Raw genomic sequence first — 8,901 nt, 5'->3', positions numbered from 1 at the left:
GTTGCAATCATAGTTACTCCTATTGTGGTACAAACTCAGTCACCAATCAAGGTTGAGGTAGCAACACCGGTTCCATTTGAGATAGAGGTAGCTCCACCTGCGGCCACCCCCACTATATTTGAAGTAGAAACGGTCACACCTTTCAAAGTGACAGTGTTAACCACACCTCCTTTCGACTAAAAAGCAATACCGAGGGATTACATTGCCGAAGCTAGCTAAAAAGAGAAGGCGAAGGTAGAGGAATCTGATGCTACACAAGGAATGACTAGGACTGGAAGAGTCTATACGCCTGAACATTTGGGAGGACCAAGCAAGGATTCCACTACCAGGCAGCCTATCATTGAGATAGGGCCAAATGACTTATGGAGGAAAGTACAAGCAAATGAGTATTCCGTCATTGACCATTTGAACAAAACCCTAGCTCAGATATCCATCCTATCATGGTTGCAAAATTCAGAGGCACATAAGAATGCTTTAGTAAAGGTGTTGAAGTAGACTTATGTACCTAATAACAACACTGGCAGAGAAATGGCCAATATGGCAGGGCAAGTACTGGAAAGTCATAAGATCATCTTCCATGAAGATGAGCTACCACCTGAAAGGTTGAATCACAATCGACCATTGCACATCACAGTGCAATTTGAAGACAAGTTCATTGCTAGGGTCCTGGTTGACAGAGGTTTGAGCCTCAATATTTGTCTGTTGAACACTCTAAAAAGGTTAGACAAATATTTCCATGAAATCTAGGTAGGAAGCATGAACGTGAAAGCTTTCGATGGGTCCCAAAGGGCCATAATCGAGGAAATTAGCCTTTGCTTATAGATGGGGCCAACTTGGTTCGACGTCGAGTTTTAGGTGCTCGACATACCAGCCTCATATAATCTTCTGTTGGGCCGACCATGGATCCATGTCGCCGAGGTCGTGCCTTCAACACTACATCAAGTCATGAAATTTGAATGGAATCGTCAGGAGGTGATCATTCACGAAGATGTGAGTAATCCCATTTACACCAGTCAAACCATCCCGGCTATTGGGCATAGAAGAAGGCTAGGGGAAACTTATCATCACATTGAGCTTATCAACGCTGTTGAGAAGGACAAATGGTGGAGTAGCAAAATAGAATGCATATTAGCATGGTCTAGGTATGAGCCCGACAAAGGGCTGGGGAAGAACCTCTAAGGTATCAGTAAACCAATACGACTGAAGGGTCATGGTACTACTTTTGGGCTCGAATATCAGTACACATGCAAGAATACAATGTTTACTCGCCTCAATGGCGCAGACCATATTACCCTCTTGAGCAACCAGTGCCATGTCTAGATAAAGCTTTTCACCAAGCTGATACAACATGGAGAACTGCAGAAGAGGAAGCATTAGCTGGGTTGAAAAATCTGTTTTTGGAGGATGAAGACATGGGCTGCAATGCCATAATTATGGAGGAGGAGGAAGAAGACCTCACTATTCAGATTATAAAGAAGGGAGTTATTCTCAAGAATTGGACCGCCACACTCTCCCGGTCCCGCCGAGTCCCTAGGTAGCTAGGCAGATTTTCTTTCTATAGCCATTCTAAGCATTTAAGATTTCTAGTAATCTTGATTTAAAGACTTACTTGTTTCAAAATAAATACTCGATTCATCGAGCCGCACTTTTCTGGATGTTGTTTAATTTTAATCAAATGCATTTGATCTTTATTATTCACTACTATTTTCTAGACTTTTCTTTTTCTACAGTGTTATTTTTACTTTTCCGGATAAACCGGTATCTGTGACATGTAATGAGGCAACGCAATATGAGGATATTGATTCTGATGAAGATGATGAAATACCCAAGGAAATTATCAGGGAAGTTAAAAATTTTGAGAATAAGTCCAAGTCCTATCTGGACGAAACCGAAGTAGTAAATTTGGGGGATGCTGAAACCGTCATGGAGACTCGCATCAGCATTCACGTGTCACCAATAGATAAGGAAGAGTACATTTGTTTCCTAAAAGAGTATGAGGACATTTTAGCATGATCATATGATGACATGACCGGTTTGAGCACGTCCATAGTGGCTCACAAGTTACCTACTAATCCCACGTGTTTGCTAGTAAAGCAGAAACTCAGAAAATTCAAACCTGACATAAGTATGAAAATCAAAGAGGAAGTTACCAAGCAGATAAATGCCAAAGTTCTCAGGGTGATCGAGTACCCAACCTGGTTAGCTAACATTGTGCCAGTTTCGAAGAAGGATGGAAAAGTCAGGGTATGTGTTGACTATCAGGATTTAAATAGAGCAAGTCCCAAGGACGAATTTCCACTTTCAAACATACACATTTTGATCGATAACTTCGCAAAGCATGAACTCCAATCCTTTGTAAATTGCTTCGCGGGTTATCACCAGATCTGGATGGATGAAGAAGACACGAAGCTATTTTATCACACCTTGGGGAGTATACTACTACAAGATGATGCCATTTAGTCTAAAGAATGCTGGGGATACCTACATGAGAGCCATGACAACCATCTTCCATGATATGATACACAAAGAGATACAAGTGTATGTAGACGACGTCATTATCAAATCCAGGAGAGCCGTAGATCACATAGTAGACTTGAGAAAATTCTTTGACAGGCTAAGGAGGTACAACATAAAGCTGAACCCCACAAAATATGCATTCGGGGTTCCCGCAGGAAAGTTACTGGGATTCATCGTCAGTCGCCGAGGGATCGAGCTGGATCCATCTAAGGTCAAAGCTAATCAGGAGTTACTGCCACCTAGGAGCAAAAAGGACGTGATGAGCTTCCTAGGATATCTCAACTATATCAATCGCTTCATAGTACAATCCACAGTTATATGTGAATCCATGTTCAAGATGTTAAGAAAAGATGCCGAGACAAGTTGGACCGAGGATTGTTAGAAAGTTTTTGACAAGATTAAGGATTACCTGTCCACACCACCAGTTCTAGTACCGCCTGAACCATGATGACCTTTGCTACTCAATCTATCTATTTTGGACAGAGCCTTCGGATATGTTCTGGGACAACATGATGAGATAGGAAGAAAGGAGCAAGCCATATATTACTTGAGTAAGAAGTTCACACCTTACAAAGTATAGTACTCTCTGCTAGAACACACTTGCTATGCTTTGACCTGGACAGCTCAGAAGTTGAGGCATTACTTCTGTGCCTATACCACCTACCTTATATCCAGGATGGATCCTTTAAAGTATATGTTTCAAAAACCCATGACAACTAGGAAGTTAGCTAAGTGGAAGATACTATTGAGTGAGTTCGATATCGTCTACATAACTCAAAAAGCAGTCAAAGGGCAAGCATTGACAGATCATCTTGCTGAAAATCCGAGGAGAGGAGAATATGAACCCTTAAAAACATATTTTCCTGGTGAAGAAGTGTCATTCTTAGGGGAAGACATTACTGGAGCATACAACGGTTGGATGATGTTCTTTGACGGAGCTGCAAATTTCAAAAAAGTGGCCATTGGGGCAGTTTTGGTATCAGAAACTGGTCAACAATATCCGGTATCTGCTAAACTCATATTTCCTTGCACCAACAACATGGCAGGATATGAGTCCTGCACATTAGGGCTCAACATGGCAATCAACATGAATATTCAGGAGCTGCTGGTGATCGGTGATTTAGATTTGCTTGTGCCCCAAGTACAAGGAGAGTGGGTGTAACGACTCGGTCGGTCGTTTTAAGAATTTAAGCCTCGATCCCATATTAACTGCATTCTCCATGTTTGTTTCTACTATTGTAAGTTTTCGGGGGGATTATTGGGAGTTTCAGAGAGTTTTGGGATACTTAGTCCCTAAATGAGAGCTTATGTTTTGTAAATTTTAGCATAGTCATAACAGTATGAAGATGGCCTCAGAATGGAATTCTGATGGTTTTGTTAGCTCTGTTAGGTGATTTTGGGTTTAGGAGCGTGTTAGGATGGTGTTTTGGTGCTCCGTAGCTAATTTAGGCTTGAAATGCCGAAAGTTGAATTTTTTAAGTTTCCAGTTCGATAGTGAGATTTTGATCCAAGGGTTAATGGAATTCCGGAAGTTGGAGTAGCTCTGTAGTGTTGAATGTGACGTGTGTGCAAAATTTCAGGTCATTCGAATGAGGTTTGATAGACTTTTTGATCGAAAGAGTATTTTGAGAGTTTTGAAGTTCTTAGGCTTGAATCTGATGCTAAATTGGTGTTTTGATGTTGTTTTGAGCATTCTGAAGATTGGAACAAGTTTTAATGATGTTTTGGAATTGGCTGATATCTTTGGTTGAGGTCCCAGGGGCCTCGGGTGTGTTTTAGATGCTCAACGGGGCATTTTGGAACTTGTTGGAATTGTAGAAAAACTGCAGCAGCCCAGTTCTGGTTTCCTTCTTCGCGTTCGCGAGTAGGGTCTGATATTTGTGAAGAGGATATGGGGCTGAGGGAGTTTTTGTGCTTCGTGTTCGCGAAGAGTCTCCCACGTTCACGAAGCTGGGAGGTTTCTTACCTATGCATTCGCGATGGCGTTCCGGTGTTCGCGTAGGAGGATGAGGCTTTGCATCGAGTTCGCGGCCTATGTATCGTGTTCGCGATGAAGGAATCTGGACCCAAGTTATTTTGTGCTTCGCAAATGCAAGGGGCCTTCCGCGTTCGCGAAAAGGGGATATTTGGGCAGTATTTAGATAGCCCATCCGCGACCCTTCTTCATTTTTCCACCATTTTTGAACGGGATTGAAGCTTTTGAGGGTGATATTTGAGGAAACCAAAGGGGAATCACTTGGAGGTAACATTTTTGACTTTATAACTCGTTTATATGTGATTATAGACATAGTTAATGGTGAAAATGGGTAATTATGGCTTAAGATTAAGAGACCTTAACATGGGTATTTGAGGGGTCAATTAAACTCCGATTTCAGTGTTCTTGTTATGTATAGACTAGTGAAAGTACGAGGTCTCTAAAAATGTAAATGTCATCCGATTCCGAGACGTGGGACCGAGAGGCATTTTGGTTATTTTACCTAATTTCACGTATTAGCTTAGAATTTCTTTGTGGAATCAGTTACTCGAAGTGTTATATATATTATGCAATTGAATTGAATGGATTTGGGCCATTTGGAGTCGAGTACTCGAGGCAAGAGCGTGGTTTTGGGTTGATTTTGAGCTGGTTCGAGGTAAGTGGCTTGCCTAACCTTGTGTGGGGGACATTCCTCTTAGGATTTGGTATTGTGATAATTGAAATGTCTTGTACATGAGGTGACGAGTGCGTACTTGTGCTAATTGTTGAAAATCCTATTTTCACTTAAGTAGCTTTAATTGTGTTTCCCTTTCCTGCTTACTCTACTTGAAATTTAAATCTGCTGCTATCTTAGAAAAGCATGTTTATTTTCCTTAATTACTTTATTGCTTAAACTACTGTAATTATATTATGTGAAGCATGTTAGGTTAGAATTACCTATTTTAATTGGTACAAAATTTAGCTTAATTGAGTATTCCTTGTGTTGTTGCTGTGTGTTTTACTTTGGGACTATGGGACGACATCCCGGGAGATCCCCCATAAGTATTTATGATTGAGTTGAGGTGCAGGATACCGAGAGATCCCTAGCACGTATATTGAGGATACCAAGAGATCCCTAGCATATATTGACGATACCAAGAGATCCTCGGGATACCAAGAGATCTCTGGCATGTATTGAGGATACTAAGTGATCCTCGAGATACTGAGAGATCCCCGATTATTATCTCTGAGAAAGTGGTATTCCTGGTGATTGTTTCTGTTTCAGTTATAGTTATCCTTATTATCATGTATTGATTCTTATTGTTATCTTTCAACTGTACTGCTTTATCTTATACTGTCGCACCTTCTATTTCATTTAATCTCAGTAGGGCCCTGACCTTCCTCGTCACTACCCGACCGAGGTTAGGCTTGGCACTTGCTAATGGCAAAGTCTACACTATGCGCTAAAGGGCTACAGCTTGTCGAGTTCGCCCTCTGTAATGTCAACAAGAAATGACCGAGCATCACGCTCATCCGTCCTTGCTCGAGCCAATTCCTCCGAGAGGACGACACCCCTTGCACCAACCTCCTCGAGTATCTCTATTCGGGATCTACAGCGAACATATTCCTCGATCCTCTTCCCCCAGTCGAGGGATCGCTTCAACTCAGCTTGGGCATCAGCAACATCCTTCATACGAATCGCCGTCTCAAGATCGGCCTTGGTTCCGCTTAGTGCTGCTTCGGTTCGGGCATCAATTATCTCAGCTCTGCCCTTCGAGAGATCAGATTCGAGTTGCCCAATCATATTCGCTTGAGCTTTGGCATTGTTATGAGTCAATCGGAGTTGTACCTCGAATGCAGGAACCTTAGCCGAGGCACTCATCTTCTCCAAAGTTTGAGCCTGCACTTGAGCATTTAGCTCCCCGCAAGCAACTCTGACATGGTTGATGTCGCCTTTGAGATACTCCAAGGCCTTCGCCTTCCTCTACAACTGATACGGCAAAAGGGTTAGCCTTAAGGATAGAAAGGAGCGAAGCACGTACTACATGAAGTTACCTGCTCCACCAAGTAGCTCTCATAGTTTGAGCACAGGTATGCCTCATATCGCCAATGTTGCAGCTCAACTTCCTTCTCCTCTCTAAGGAACCTAAGGGATTCGCCCTCATCCAGAATCTTCTGAAGCTTGGCCCCATGACGGAGCTACTTAGACCTAAGCCTATCACAGGCCTGCACAAGGAAGGTTCAATAGAGGGAGGAGGACACGGGGCACAGGGTAACTGTACATAAACTCACCACAAAGTTAAGCCGACGTACTTCCTCGAAGTCGGAACACACACCTATTGATCTTGCCCCTGCAGCCCCAGAAGAACCGGCCTCGGGCACGACGTATTCGCTCAAAGGAACCGCCGGCCAGGGATCAAGCATTTCGAGAGCAATGAACCCGAGCGACACCCTTTTCTCAGAATGTGAGCCCGACCAGCACCACTAAAGTCTCCGTCACACCGCGGGTGCCTCATCCCAAGGAACCACCCGATATCTGCAAACGGAAAATCCAGTAGAAATGGAAGGGGAAAATATTACCTCGGGTATGCGAAGGCAAGGCAAAGGCAGCATACGCACATACCTTAGTACTGCAATCCCTATCCGGTACGAAGTACAGCTCGCCACCTGCGCCCATCGCAGGACGAATGGGTCACCAGCTTCCGGACCAAGCTAGGCAGATCATGGACATCACCCAGCATCCACGAAGTTGCTACAACAAAGGAGACAACATTATTACTCAGCTGATTTTCGCTATAGGCGAAACCCGAAAAAGCGCCAAGTGCCTCACTCATGTGTATAATTCCACCCTTAGGGAAATGGCAAAAACTCCACAGGGATAATGTCGGTTGTCCGGGCCCGGATAAACCAACTGGCCCACTCTCAATCCCCGTTTTCCTCATCATCAATAACAAAGGGCGTCGACGAACAACACCTCAGAGTTAGCAGGCCTCGATGATGGAAGGGTCGATATAGCCTGATAAGGTGATCAAGCATGAATTCAAGCCTGACTTTCTTCGCGAAGAACCTCATCATCAACACCATTCACCAAAACGATGGATGAATCTGTGCCAGGGTAACCCGATATGTCGAGAAAAGATCAAGCACAACCCTATCAGGGGGCCAAATGCGAAAGGGTATAGGTATACGCTCAAGAATCCATCGAAGGAGTCCGCAATGCCCTCATCTAGGGAAAGAACCTGCAGTGTTATCCCCTCACTCCACCCATAGTATCTCCTCGCCATCTCCAGGTGTTCCTCTCTTATCAAGGATGCCGTCTCCAGAGCGAACTCCCTCTGTTCCTGAGCATCAGGAGCAGCACCCCTCGTCCCCTACTGGATCAGCCCCGAAGTGGATTCCATGACTATGGTGAAACTAACAGGTCAAAGCAAGGGTGCGCACCAACACTTTTTGCGCCTAAAGAGATGAAGTACCCCGTGCCAAAGCAGAAAGGCGGCTGTCTAAACATAGTGAAGTCTTGCAAAAAAGCCGAAGCCGCCCCACATATATGCGATAAGAAGCAATGACTCGCCTGCCCGAGGCAAGCTCCGGGAAGCCAACAACCTCGATACAGGTCGACAGGTCAATACCCGATCCAGAAAACATCCTTCAACGAGAAGTCAATACTCGAGGGGCCATTCATATTATCTCCAAGATCAAGATATCACTCTAAGTCAAGAACCCCTGGCCCAAAGAAGTCGGACTTTGAGAAGCTTTAAATTCCAACACTTTACGCAAGGTAAGTACCTGATCTCCTGATCCCCTCTTTCCGAAAAGAGGAATAAACACAGGAAGTTCCGATCGCGAAAGCTCCCCAAAGGTCCGAGAAAGCGCCCGAATACAGTCAAACTCCTTAACAGAAGTCTATCCTATACATTCTAAAGAGGCTATCTACACCAAGATCAATAGGGGCCCCCGGGTACCCGAAGATGACCTTTATCCAGGGTAACATTCCCGAAGGCCCCAAAATTCGACGCATGAACTCCATACAACTTAGAGGGCCTTGATAGCCCGTACCTATCAGATCAATCCAAGATTGGTCTAAAGTACGACGATGGGTTCGGATGATAGATATGCCTATCAGCAGAAGACCGGAATGGACGCCCGCACCCAAGCCCGATATCAGCAGCCAGCAAACAAAAGAAAGCATTCAAAGGGCCCTGAAGGGAATAAGAGCATACATAGACAAAGCAAAGTTCGAAAGCAAGAAATCAACGGGGTATATTCTTATTCATAAAAGTTTGTGTACAAGCAGCCCTCGAGGGGTCGTTACATACAACTTGCAAAAGCCTGCAGAAGTCTACGCCCAAAGCGGAGGAACGGAAGGATGTACATGTGATGACACCCGGTGCCCAGTCCGCGCTCAAGCGTCCATCTCCAAAATCAGCATC

This window comes from Nicotiana sylvestris, chromosome 3, assembly GCF_000393655.2.
Source record: "Nicotiana sylvestris chromosome 3, ASM39365v2, whole genome shotgun sequence".
NCBI lineage: Eukaryota > Viridiplantae > Streptophyta > Magnoliopsida > Solanales > Solanaceae > Nicotiana > Nicotiana sylvestris.
This window is presented reverse-complemented; position numbering follows the sequence as displayed.